Source organism: Lycium barbarum, chromosome 3 (assembly GCF_019175385.1).
Source record: "Lycium barbarum isolate Lr01 chromosome 3, ASM1917538v2, whole genome shotgun sequence".
NCBI classification, from domain to species: domain Eukaryota; kingdom Viridiplantae; phylum Streptophyta; class Magnoliopsida; order Solanales; family Solanaceae; genus Lycium; species Lycium barbarum.
This window is the reverse complement of record NC_083339.1, coordinates 132,167,153-132,181,480: the sequence shown is the minus strand read 5'-3', so window position 1 is coordinate 132,181,480 and position 14,328 is coordinate 132,167,153. Positions and strand designations below refer to the sequence as shown.

Genomic DNA, 14,328 nt, shown 5'->3' with positions numbered 1-14,328 from the left:
CTCAAATCTGAAATTCAATCCAAAACCACCTTAAATCTTCTCGAAAATCTCTAAAATTTGAGATTTAAACTCATCAAAAGATCCTCAATAAAATACAACAACACCCACTTGAAATGAATCACTCTTTCGAAAACTCATTTTTTCAAGGTTGAAGCTCACAGCTCCAAGAATGGCTATCAATGAAGTATATTTCAGCCGTAGGAGGAAAAAAATGTGGGAATGAATGGATGGGAATATAATTTTATATTTCTTTTTTTTTATAAGGTAAAATATATATTTTTAGATTTTTATTTTGGTTTATTTTATCATTTCTTACTTTGGATCAAAAGGGTATTTTTAAAACTTAGGGGCTGGTTTGAAAGTTTGGAATAGTTTTTATTTTATTATTTTATTTTTTTTTTTTTTTAAATCCTTGGACGAAAATGTATTTTTTTAAACTTGGGGCCTTATTTTGACTCCCCAATAACTTGTCTCCACTTAATTATCCTTGATCCTCAATGAGGTCCTATCACATAATAATTAAAACTTGGGGTCCAGATTCCTAAAAAAAACTTGCTCGGGGCCCTATCACCACACTTCCCCAAGAGTTCTATTCAGGTTCCTTCGTTCCTTCTCGAGTTGTACATATTGACAATACCAAACAGAGAAAGGATTTTGGTTAATTTTTCGGCAAAGCTATCTCAATTTTTTTTTATATATTTGTATTGTTTTTTCTTAGAAATTTTTATTTTATAAGAAAGATATTTGTTTAATTGAACATTTTCAAAAGCGAAAATATGTGTCATGCATTTAGGTTGTAATAACTATTGTATCAGAGCCGAAATTTTATAATATATGGTGAGACGAACTTTTATGTTCTTTTTTGTCACGACCCAACCCCGTAGGCCGTGACTAGTGCCCGAGCTGGACACTCGTATGCACCTGTTAACTATAATCGTCCATAACTAGCATAATACAGACTTATTAATACCAAGGCAAGACTTCGTCTCAAAACTGTCGCATTGTTTAGACGTATCACAACAACCTGTCTCCTGGGGAGGTACAACTTTCAACAGACATTATAGTACATAAGCCGACAAGGCTTTCATAATATATAAGGGAACATCCCCGCCATAAACGAGCCGACAAGGCTATCGTAACACATTACATCTCAAAATACACACACACACACACACACACACACACACACACACACACACACACACACATATATATATATATATATATATATATATATCTACGCAAGCCGACAAGGCTGCCACTACGAATGGGAACGTCCCAAAACATAAGCCATATAGACACAACTGAACAACATCGATACACAACCCACACATATGTCTACAGACCTCTAAGAGTAACAACAATATCATATGACGGGACAGGGCCCCGCCGTACCCCTGGATAAAATACATATACACCACAAGAGATTCTGTACCAAAATCTAGGCTCCGGAACAAGGGAGCTCTCCAAGATAGCTGAATAGGACTCCTAAGCTGGCGGGTTACCAACGTGAGCATCTATACCTGCGGGCATGAACGCAGCCCCCCGAAGAAAGGGGGTCAGTACGGAATATGTACTGAGCATGTAAAGCATAAATACAATAAACAGGATCATACTGAAGTGAGGAGTACAGAAAACCAGTACAATAACCAGAAAACCACAAGGCTTACCTTTGAATCATAAATCATGGTGTCAATATCAGACTTAACTCGTTATGAAACTTAATGTCACCATTAGAGAATCATCCTGTTCATATGCATATGTATAACGTGTCCCGGCCCTCTAGTGAGGGACTCGGTAAATAAAATCATATCATCATCATGTATATATATATATAACGTGTCCCGGCCCTCTAGTGAGGGACTCGGTGAATAAGATCATCATGTGCCATCCTGGCCGCCATCCCCATATCATCATGTCATCATATCATCATATACATATATATAACGTGTCCCGACACTCTAGTGAGGGACTCGGTGAATAATGCAGTGGATCTGTGCACGAAAACATGTCCTGGTGTTACATCCGGCATTTTTGTGTATTCGAAAATTTTGAGATAACTTGATTTGTAATGAAAAAGGCCATATTTGGACCTTACTTGGTGTGAATGTGTCGGTTATGAATACGTTGGTGTGGAATTACGATAGGAGGCCAAGGGCAAAAAAAGCAGAATTTTGGAAACCTGTTCCATGAATTACAATTATTTAGCCAACAATTGGACTCAAAAAAAAAAAAAAGTGAGGCCCAAATCTAAGGGCCCAACCGGCCAAAACATGGCCCAAGTCCATGGATTCATTAATTTCCAGGTGATGAATAATTATATAAGTCATCTTATCCTATAGAAGCTTCAAGAAATAAGGAGAAAGAACAAAAGAAAAGAAAGAGAAAAAGAAAGAGGGGCTACGGCCAAAGAGAAAGAGAAAGAGAAAAAGAAAGAAAAATTTTTGGAGCTCAAATCCTTGGTTCAAAAATTCAATTCTTGTGGGATTATTACCAAGCTCAAGATTCTCTACAACTTGGTATAATTATTTTGGCCAAAAGGTGACTTTGGTGGCTAGTGAAGAACTTGAGGAAAAGGTATGAATTAATTCATTTTCTTATGTTATGAAGTTTGGTTTATGTTGTAATATGTAGAATTGAGTAGAGTGTATGAAAATATGGAAGTTTGTAAAGTGGGTATGTTGTTTGGAAGTTGGCCGTGTGTATGCATATGTTGCATGTATATAATGACTTGAATTCATGTTGGAATCTAGTTATGATTATGGTAGAAATTGTATTGGAAGTGAAAGTTGAATGAATTAGTGAAAGTTGGAAAAAAATAGGATGTGGCCGTGAGATGCAAGGAGTGAAATGGAAGTGAATTAAGTTTTGTTAGTATGTTAAGTGTGTTATGGTGAAGTAAAATGAAAAGATAATAGTTCTTGTTGTCATGGAAAAATGGTTGCTATGTTGTTATAAGAAATTATGCAAATTTATTGTAACTTATGTAAATATGGAAATGAAAGTAGTAAGAGGCAAATTAGGATTGTCATTGATGAAGTTGGAAGATATGAATATGTCATGAACATGCTTGCTAAAAGATTGGTTTGGAAATGTAAGGTCGGAATGAAAGATGTGATGTTATGTCGGAAAGATGGCTAGTATGCCATATTATGTGTTTTGTGATACTTGTTGTCGTTATTGATGTTGTTGTTGGGTTGCTGTGTTGATATATTAAGCCGAGCTAAGTCTCGGGGATGTTATATATATATAGGGGAAGTGCTGCCGAAATTTCGGTAAGCAAATATATAATAAACTTGGAGTCTTAAGGTTTGAATTTGACAATTGGTAAAGTTGACCATTTGTAGATTCTGGACGAAATTGGAATCGAAGCCAAGCGAGCGTAAGACGCAATCGAGGTATGTAAAGCCTACCCCTTCATTCTTAGGCATGTTCTGAACGTAATAGGCTCGGCCGCGAGCCTTAAATACGACTCCGTTCCTCGGAATTCGAGATGGAAATCCGCTCCAATTCCTTCAGTAAGATTGAATCACTTTTCTTATAACTTGTCCCTAAAGTGAGCTTTTGCATGAAACCTTCCTAAACGGAGTCGGGATACTTCCACATGATTATGGATGACCTCATAAGGTCTATTATCAGTAATTTACGCATGTCGCCTCGAGTTGGTCCGAGGTGGGCCCACGGAGCCCCGATACCTATTGTATGACCTAAATTGTCTTATTTCTGTCCGTTTTTCACAAACAACATCGGAACTATTATTCTGATCACGATATGACTACTTTTTATATAAATCTTACAAAATGGTTTTGACATCTGGGAATCTGATTCCGGTAATAATCTGTCGTGCCGTTCCAAGTAGGATATAGGCGCGTATTATGGACACTATCCGAATACTCTGATTTGACTCGCCGTTTGGCATACTTCAGTTTGATTGAGTCGGTATAACGATCTGTATGTATGTGGTTTCTCATTAATCTGTTCGTGGATGTCTTAATGCTTCCTTTCACCGGATCCCGGGCCGGTTTATATCGTGCGGATGGGCCGCCGAGTCCCTTTGTCGGGGGCCGGGTCCCATGTATGAATCCCGAAGTATGATGTGTCCGGTTCCGGGGTACTGTGGTATATGTCCGTCCCCGGTTATCGTGTATATGAATTACGAAGTATGATGTGTCCGATTTCCCGGCGTGTGATCTGTCCCTGGGGTTACCGTGGTTATGATAGGATGTGTTATGTGATGGAGATGTTCGAAGATATGAAATCATCTGAAATACGATGTGCTGTGGCGCCAAAAGCAGGAGTGGCGACCACGTTTCTGTACCCTATGTATGATTATGTCTGTCCGTATGGATTCTGATCCTATCTGTCTGTATGACTTATGATTCTCGTTGTCCGTTCGAAATATGACTCTTTCCGGTATACCTCTGTCTGTCTGTTGGATTATGATTCCGTTCGCTATATTTCTGTACTTCTGATTCAGACTATGATTATGTTGTTATATTTTCGCTTTACATACTTGGTACATTTTTCGTACTGACCCCCGGTTCTTCGGGGGCTGCGTTACATGCCCGCAGGTACAGACGCACCCGGTGATACGCCGCCAGTCTAGGGCACCGATTCTGCTATTTTGGAGAGCTCCTTTGGTCTGGAGCGTGTACTTTTGGTATATATCTTCTGACATCTGTATATTCTGTACGTATGGTAATTCTGGGTACGGCGGGGCCCTGTCCCGTCATATGATTCTATATGTCTGTTAGAGGCCTGTAGATATGTATGTGGGTTACGGGTTACATCTGTTCAGGTAGGTGCGTACGATTTTGTGACTCTGTCTGTTATGTTAGCCTCATCGGCTTATGCAAAAGTTTCAGTATGCATATGTATATATATATATATATATATATATATATATATTTTCGCGCGCGCCGTATCTGTATTGGCTTGAATCTGTAAACACCTATTTGAAATATTCTGTCTGATACGCCGATTCTGTCAGGTAGGTACGTATGGGTATCTAGTTAGGATACAGTCGCGGCCCACGGGGTTGGGTCGTGACAGAAGTGGTATCAGAGCGGTTAGTCCTCGGTATGTCTACAGGCCGTGTCTAGTAGAGTCTTGTTTATCGGTGTGTTGTGCACCACATCTATAAACAGGAGGCTACAGGGCTTCTAAGATGTTACCCTTCTTTGAATCTTAGATCGTGCGATAGAACTGTATTAGTAGGATGATCCCCTCCTCACGATTTGTTATGTTTTCAGCGATGCCTCCGAAGAAGGCAACAGCTGCCCAGAAGGGCAAAGCGGGGGTGGAGGTAGGAGAGACCAGCCGGGCCCAGAGAGTTACCAGGGCCAGTGCGCGGCTAGCGCTTGAGGATGAACCCCCGTCAGCCGGATCTGTTACACCCCCCTTACCGGAGGAGATCGGAGCAGCAGAAGCTGCTGATAAGGGGACGGCTCCACCGCGAGCTCCCAGTGTTCCAGTGCCCGAGCCTCCAGCTCCACAGGCAGGGGCGGAGGGCAGGGCTATGCGAGATGCGGTCCAGTTGTTGACCACGCTGATGGCAGAGCAGGTTCGCAGGCATGGATTTGGGGGTGGTCGTGCGGACAGATATGAAAGCTCCAGGGCTCGTGAGTTTTTGACGTGTAATCCTCCAGAATTCTCCGGGACAAAACCCGAAGAGGACCCCCAGGAGTTTATTAGAAAGATGGAGAGCACGATACAGTTGATTAAGGCTTCGCCGACTGAGTCCGTTGAATTGGCCTCGTATCGGTTATATGAGGTAGCGGCGAACTGGTATGAGTCCTGCCAGCTATCCAGGGGTGACGAGGCTGCCCCAGCGGTATAGGCTGAGTTTACTAAGTCTTTTCTGGATCATTTTCTACCTCCAGAGCTACGGAGAGCTAGGGTTGATCAATTCTTGCACCTGAGACAGAACGGTAGGAGTGTTCGAGAGTACAGCCTAGAGTTTGACTCACTGGCTAGGTATGCACCCGCTATAGTAGCGGATATGGCCGATAGGGTGCACCGATATGTGATGGGGCTGGATGACTATCTGATCGATAGCTGCCTGGCGGTGGCTTCTCAGCCAGGGATGCATATTGCCCGGGTGCAGGCGCACGCCCAGGGCATGGAGGACCGACGTAGGGAACGTCGGCCTGATAGGGGCCACGACAGGGGCCGGCCTAAGAGAGCCAGATCGGCCGGGTATTCAGGGGGATTTCAGAGTGAGTTTTCTCAGCGGCAGGGTAACAGGTATTCGTCCCAGCCAGCACACAGTACGCCCCCACAGTTTTCGGGACAGAACTCCATGGCTTCGAGTTCGCGAGTAAATGGGAGTTTCAGTCAGATGGGGTCATCCATACCTCGGTGTCCTTATTGCAGGAGGCGTCACCCGGGTGAGTGTTATCGTGCCACTGGTGCCTGCTTTTCTTGTGGCCGACAAGGTCATACGATGAGAGAGTGTCCGTATAGGGGTGGTCCAGGTGGTTCAACCCAGCTTACCGGGTCAGTTGCTGGCTCGTCTTCTCCTTCGGCAGCTATACGCCCCACAGGGCGAGGAGCACCGGCACCAGCGAGTCGTGGCCGAGGTCGAGGTGCAGCTTCTGGTTACAGCGGTCCTTCGAACCGCGTATTTGCTTTGACCGGCCGGCAGGACCCAGGAGCGTCTTCAAGTGCACACCCAGGTACGTTAGTGATCTTTTCTTAAGGGATATGTGTATGAATGGGTTTATACTTTATCATATTATGTGATTTTCTCCTTCTGGGTATTAATAAGAGCAAGGTAATTGTTAACCTGATAGACATTGAGAATTCGGAAGGGTGATATGGTAATTGTATGGTTTAGCCCGGGGTGGGACCCACTATGAGAATTTTTCGAAAATTTATTAAGACCCCGATCTGCCCTAAATTATGTGACAAAGGTTGTGCGGGGCTGTCGACGAAATTATACCAGCCCTAAAGCGTCAAAATGCATGAAAGTTTCGAGGTTAAGCGTGCTAAGGCCAGGGCAATTCTGGGATGGGTGACCCCCTGGGAAGTAATACAAAAATTTTCACAAGTGTAAGTATGATATATGTAAATGGAAATTTGGGGTAACCTAAAAGGAAAAGAGAATGTGTGGAGTAACTAGTACCCTTACGGGAGTTGCGCAGGCCGAGACGGACTAAATGGGCGAAAAGAAGAAGTGTGATATCGCTCGAGAATTTGGGCCAATTTGAATAACGGTCGAAGACGTTCGCAAATAAGATATTAGTAAATGTATATGTATGTGTATGATTTTCGTCTGGTGATCATATGGATCAAGAGCCGAGCCTCGGCGACTAATGTTGTGATAGACGAAAGGTTTTACTAAACCAAATACATGAAACGAAGCGGAGACGAGGATACGAATGTTGTCAAAAATATATATAATAGATAAACTTCGGTTACGTTACCACTTAGTCTAGTGCAACGATATTTGGAAAAAAAATGAGTATGGGTAGTAGGAAAGATGAAGGATAAGAAATGTGAATAAGCAGAATCTGTGAAAGAGCTGACAAGCGACACGTAAGACGATTTGAATGACGATTTGACGAACGAGTTTATGAATGAGTGAACAGGTTTCGATGAGATAATCTGTGATACAATGGACGGGGTGAATAACGAGATGTCGACAAAGGGAAATTTTCGTAAATCACTGGAGCCTTAATAAGAGTGGTCCGATTCTAATCAAAACTCTATCTGTTATACTTCTGCACCTCTGATTCTGATAAGGCTCTGTCTATTACGCCTCTGTACTTCTGAATCCGATTACGTTTCTGTCTGATACACCTCTGTCCGATTGACTCTGGATATGAATCTGTCTGATATAACTCTGTATGTCTGACTCTGATTACGAATCTGTCTGATACATCTCTGTACGTCTGACTCTGATCTCGGATCTATCTGATACCCTCTCATACATCTGACTTTGACTACGAATCCGTCTGCCATAATTTAGTACGTTTGCCTCCGATTACGAATCCGTCTGATATGCTCCTGTGCGTCCGATCCCAGTTCTGAATCTGTTTGGTATGACGTGGAATCATGATGATGCGGTAAGGAACCAAAGAGTAGGAGAAGAAGTGATAGTAAGAATAATGTCTGAAAAGCCTTGAAGGAAAGGGAGAAGGGACACAATGTCCGTGAAAGAGCGAAAAGCATTCATCTGTTACTAGAATATGGTTCATGGCCCAGTGATTATGCGGGATATGAGAAAATACGTTATGAAAGCACATGAGTCAGTAATGTGAAAAATTACTCCATCCTAATGGTAAAGAATCCATATTGGAAAGTCAACAAAGGACAAAAAATAGAAAGAACCCTCCCGAAGAAGTATGACGCCCCATGACGTCAATTTAACATTCGAGGACGAATGTTTTAAAGGGGGGGAGGATGTTACATCCGACATTTTTGTGTATTCGAAAATTTTGAGATAACTTGATTTGTAATGAAAAAGGTCATATTTGGACTTTACTTGGTGTGAATGTGTCGGTTATGAATACGTTGGTGTGGAATTACGAAAGGAGGCCAAGGGCAAAAAAATCGAAATTTTGGAAACCTGTTCCATGAATTACAATTATTTAGCCAACAATTGGACTAAAAAAAAAAAAAAAGTGAGGCCCAAATCTAAGGGCCCAACCGGCCACAACATGGCCCAAGTCCATGGATTCATTAATTTCCATGTGATGAATAATTATATAAGTCATCTTATCCTATAGAAGCTTCAAGAAATAAGGAGAAAGAACAAAAGAAAATAAAGAGAAAAAGAAAGAGGGGCTACGGTCAAAGAGAAAGAGAAAGAGAAAAAGAAAGAAAAAATTTTGGAGCTCAAATCTTTGGTTCAAAAATTCAATTCTTGTGGGATTATTACCAAGCTCAAGATTCTCTACAACTTGGTATAATTATTTTGGCCAAAAGGTGACTTTGGTGGCTAGTGAAGAACTTGAGGAAAAGGTATGAATTAATTCATTTTCTTATGTTATGAAGTTTGGTTTATGTTGTAATATGTAGAATTGAGTAGAGTGTATGAAAATATGGAAGTTTGTAAAGTGGGTATGTTGTTTGGAAGTTGGCCGTGTGTATGCATATGTTGCATGTATATAATGACTTGAATTCATGTTGGAATCTAGTTATGATTATGGTAGAAATTGTATTGGAAGTGAAAGTTGAATGAATTAGTGAAAGTTGGAAAAAAATAGTATGTGGCCGTGAGATGCAAGGAGTGAAATGGAAGTGAATTAAGTTTTGTTAGTATGTTAAGTGTGTTATGGTGAAGTAAATGAAAAGATAATAGTTCTTGTTGTCATGGAAAAATGGTTGCTATGTTGTTATAAGAAATTATGCAAATTTATTGTAACTTATGTAAATATGGAAATGAAAGTAGTAAGAGGCAAATTAGGATTGTCATTGATGAAGTTGGAAGATATGAATATGTCATGAACATGCTTGCTAAAAGATTGGTTTGGAAATGTAAGGTCGGAATGAAAGATGTGATGTTATGTCGGAAAGATGGCTAGTATGCCATATTATGTGTTTTGTGATACTTGTTGTCGTTATTGATGTTGTTGTTGGGTTGCTGTGTTGATATATTAAGCCGAGCTAAGTCTCGGGGATGTTATATATATATAGGGGAAGTGCTGCCGAAATTTCGGTAAGCAAATATATAATAAACTTGGAGTCTTAAGGTTTGAATTTGACAATTGGTAAAGTTGACCATTTGTAGATTCTGGACGAAATTGGAATCGAAGCCAAGCGAGCGTAAGACGCAATCGAGGTATGTAAAGCCTACCCCTTCATTCTTAGGCATGTTCTGAACGTAATAGGCTCGGCCGCGAGCCTTAAATACGACTCCGTTCCTCGGAATTCGAGATGGAAATCCGCTCCAATTCCTTCAGTAAGATTGAATCACTTTTCTTATAACTTGTCCCTAAAGTGAGCTTTTGCATGAAACCTTCCTAAACGGAGTCGGGATACTTCCACATGATTATGGATGACCTCATAAGGTCTATTATCAGTAATTTACGCATGTCGCCTCGAGTTGGTCCGAGGTGGGCCCACGGAGCCCCGATACCTATTGTATGACCTAAATTGTCTTATTTCTGTCCGTTTTTCACAAACAACATCGGAACTATTATTCTGATCACGATATGACTACTTTTTATATAAATCTTACAAAATGGTTTTGACATCTGGGAATCTGATTCCGGTAATAATCTGTCGTGCCGTTCCAAGTAGGATATAGGCGCGTATTATGGACACTATCCGAATACTCTGATTTGACTCGCCGTTTGGCAACTTCAGTTTGATTGAGTCGGTATAACGATCTGTATGTATGTGGTTTCTCATTAATCTGTTCGTGGATGTCTCAATGCTTCCTTTCACCGGATCCCGGGCCGGTTTATATCGTGCGGATGGGCTGCCGAGTCCCTTTGTCGGGGGCCGGGTCCCATGTATGAATCCCGAAGTATGATGTGTCCGGTTCCGGGGTACTGTGGTATATGTCCGTCCCCGGTTACCGTGTATATGAATTACGAAGTATGATGTGTCCGATTTCCCGGCGTGTGATCTGTCCCCGGGGTTACCGTGGTTATGATAGGATGTGTTATGAGATGGAGATGTTCGAAGATATGAAATCATCTGAAATACGATGTGCTGTGGCGCCAAAGGCAGGAGTGGCGACCACGTTTCTGTACCCTATGTATGATTCTGTCTGTCCGTATGGATTCTGATCCTGTCTGTCTGTATGACTTATGATTCTCGTTGTCCGTTCGAATTATGACTCTGTCCGGTATACCTCTGTCTGTCTGTTGGATTATGATTCCGTTCGCTATATTTCTGTACTCCTGATTCAGACTATGATTATGTTGTTATATTTTCGCTTTACATACTCGGTACATTTTTCGTACTGACCCCCGGTTCTTCGGGGGCTGCGTTACATGCTCGCAGGTACAGACGCACCCGGTGATACGCCGCCAGTCTAGGGCACCGATTCTGCTATTTTGGAGAGCTCCTTTGGTCCGGAGCGTGCACTTTTGGTATATATCTTCTGACATCTGTATATTCTGTACGTATGGTAATTCTGGGTACGGCGGGGCCCTGTCCCGTCATATGATTCTATATGTCTGTTAGAGGCCTGTAGATATGTATGTGGGTTACGGGTTACATCTGTTCAGGTAGGTGCGTACGATTTTGTGACTCTGTCTGTTATGTTAGCCTCATCGGCTTATGCAAAAGTTTCAGTATGCATATGTATATATATATATTTTCGCGCGCGCCGTATCTGTATTGGCTTGAATCTGTAAACAAATATTCTGTCTGGTACGCCGATTCTGTCAGGTAGGTACGTATGGGTATCCAGTTAGGATACCAGTCGCGGCCCACGGGGTTGGGTCGTGACACCTGGCCCGGGACTCAGTGAAAGATGTATTGAGGCATGCACGAGCAGAGTAGTGAGAAACCATATGCAAATTAAATCATATCTGAGACTCAATAGAATAATCAAAACGAATCATCATTTGAAAACCAAGACAATAGTCATATCAAATACCTTTCGAATGTCGCTGTGGATTATATAAAAATAGAACCTCAAGGATTATATACACGTATCAAGACATAATAAAATAGTTTCTGGAAATCAAGAACATTAGCCATCCTAGTGGCTCTTTGAATATCATTATGAACTATATTAAATAACGTCTCAGGGATCATAGACAAGTATCAAATCAATACGAGACAACTTATGATAGTTAAGGACATTAGTCATTATAGCGCCTTTAGGAATAGAGACTTATACATACGATTATACTATACAACATATAGAAAGCTCGAGGGCAGTGGCTTAACTACTTTAAAAGCTCTAACATCAAGAAGTGAATAAGAATCATGAATCATATTCGGAACTTATGAATGGAATTACCCCAAAGCTCATGTCATTCATCACTTACGTCTAGGACATGCCAAAAGAAAGAAGGGACAGCTTTACATACCTTACGTCGTTCAAGAGCTCAGTCCAGCCAAGAACTTCCACAATTAATATGATAAACCTATAATCGTAAGAATACGCACGTGACTTAAGAAGGCTTTTCGCATATCATATATATTAATTGATGACTTAATTCTAAAACGAAACGGGCAGCATCTCCTCTATACCATTAGCATCTCCCAATTTGGTATATCAGCCCAACAACAAATAAATCCCAAAACACAACATGCATGTCCATAACAATTTCATAATACTCTATTACGAGCGACAAGCTCGAATTACAATCCGTATACTCCATGACACCTTTTCGTATGTTTTCTTCTTAACCTTAAAAATATTCCCAATATGATAAGGACATCATTTACCACAAATCTCGGCTTTATATCATATATTTACAACAAGAAAAACAGCCCACAACTCCAACTATATCAATTGATAATTCTATTCGTAAGTTCGCGTTTATTCCATCAATTCCTATATCGATACTTGTATACACTCCTTTATTTTCGTATATACATTGTATAACAACAAGCAGGATAACAATAGCTACAACACGTTTCACGATATTTCAGCTCACTAAATAATTTATAATAACCACCAAACAGTCCGTATGATAACAATAACCATTTATCCGATTTCCTACAATTAATTTCGTAGTTCCCGTCTCACAATTTAACTATGACCTGGACGAATTTAAATATATCTAGTAGAGGAGAATTCTTACATCATATGCCAAGAAATAATCTCCTTCCACCTTACTTCACTTCGAAGAAAGCCCGGATTTAATAACACAACAAAATATAACAATGAGGTCGAGGTAGATAGCAAAACCCGTACGTTATTCTTGAGAATGGATCGATTTTTCTTCCTTCGAATGAAGAAAACATTGTTGCTTGTACAATATGGACGTTGCTAATTTTCCAAGAAGGGAAATGTGTTGCCACCTGCTCACTTTCCTTTTTTAGAAATTGTTCAAAAATGTTAGGAAAGTTGCTGCTCCATTTTCATTTCTAGCGTGTGAACTATTCGAAAAAAGATGGCTTCAATAACTAACATATTTGTTGAAAGGTTGCTGCTCTTTCTTTTCCTAAAATGCTTATTCAACAAAGATGACACATAGCAATATTCCTTCTTAAATTAAGTGGAGTCCACACACATATAAGTTGTCCTTACTTGCTCTCATAAAAAAAATGTCACGACCAGCAAATTAAGACATTAGTCACCATGTGCTCTTTTACCATGCAACAGGTGGAATTACTTTACAACACTTATCCATTATTTAATTAATGTCTTGTCTCCACTAACTCCATATATGACTAATTACACACATAATTAATTTCTTAATCCCAATTTCGTCCAATCCAATTTTAATAACTCCATTACAACACTATTAACACAATTACACCATAAAACAAAAAAAATCTTACCTTAATTTTCTCGGAGAAATTTCTACTCTTAATTGCTCCAATTTTACAATTTCCTCTTCCCCGATTCAATATCCAATGTTGCTATTATCTCCTTGAACTTGTAAATCACCTTTGGAATTTAATTTCTCTTCTTCCAAACTTGAGCTCGTCCGTGAGCTTTGGCAGCCATGGCCATGACTCTCAATAAACAAAATGATAAGCTAAAAAGAGAATGGTTTAACGTCGGTTATTACACATATATTCTGGCAACATTTATTTTGGCAATGTTGCCTTACGTGGAAGGAAAGAATAATGCCAAATGTTCCAACATAGTAGCGAAACCTTGTCTTTAAAATGTTAGGTGGCTGGCCACTAATTCCTCTTTCCAAACTCTTTAAAAATGAAGAATACTTACAAATACATTTAAAACATGACAAGCTAGGTTCGGTGGAAAATAAAGTTCAACAACTTTTGATATTTAACAATTAACATGGATAAACTTTCATATATCTATTACCATAATCATGTAATATAACACTAGTCCATAGCCTCATTTTCCATACATGAAATATTATTCTCAATCTCTGTGGTCACACTTGTTAAGTCCTAAATTATTTCGGGACCTCAAACTCTTTGTACACCGAACTCTCGATTTTCATCCTTGAATATGATCGAATTCTTCGAGCTCGGGTAATTTTGCTCATATTGGACGATTAAATTTTCTAGGTCAAAAGACGGGATATAACATTCATGGAGTGCGAAGTGTTGTCGCAAATGCCAACTTCTTAGCAGGCCTACTTCTAACAACTTCTCAACAAGCCTACTTTTAAGTTGCTCTGCAATAGTTGCTACCGATTTGTTTTGTTCTCTTTAAAAGTCAATCTTCCAATGACAATTTCTCATCACTCTTCATCTTCTCCGACAGCT

At 40.3% G+C, this 14,328-nt stretch overlaps 1 long non-coding RNA gene across 1 annotated transcript; it reads right to left on the bottom strand.

Moving 5' to 3' along the window:
• Positions 1 to 205: 205 nt before the first annotated feature.
• LOC132632602 (uncharacterized) lies at positions 206 to 13,703 on the bottom strand. Its single transcript, XR_009579442.1, has 3 exons — positions 13,423 to 13,703; positions 12,000 to 12,056; positions 206 to 1,523 (listed from the first exon to the last, which is right to left on the bottom strand). It is a non-coding gene; the product is annotated as an uncharacterized LOC132632602 (long non-coding RNA).
• Between the last annotated feature and the right edge of the window lie 625 nt (positions 13,704 to 14,328).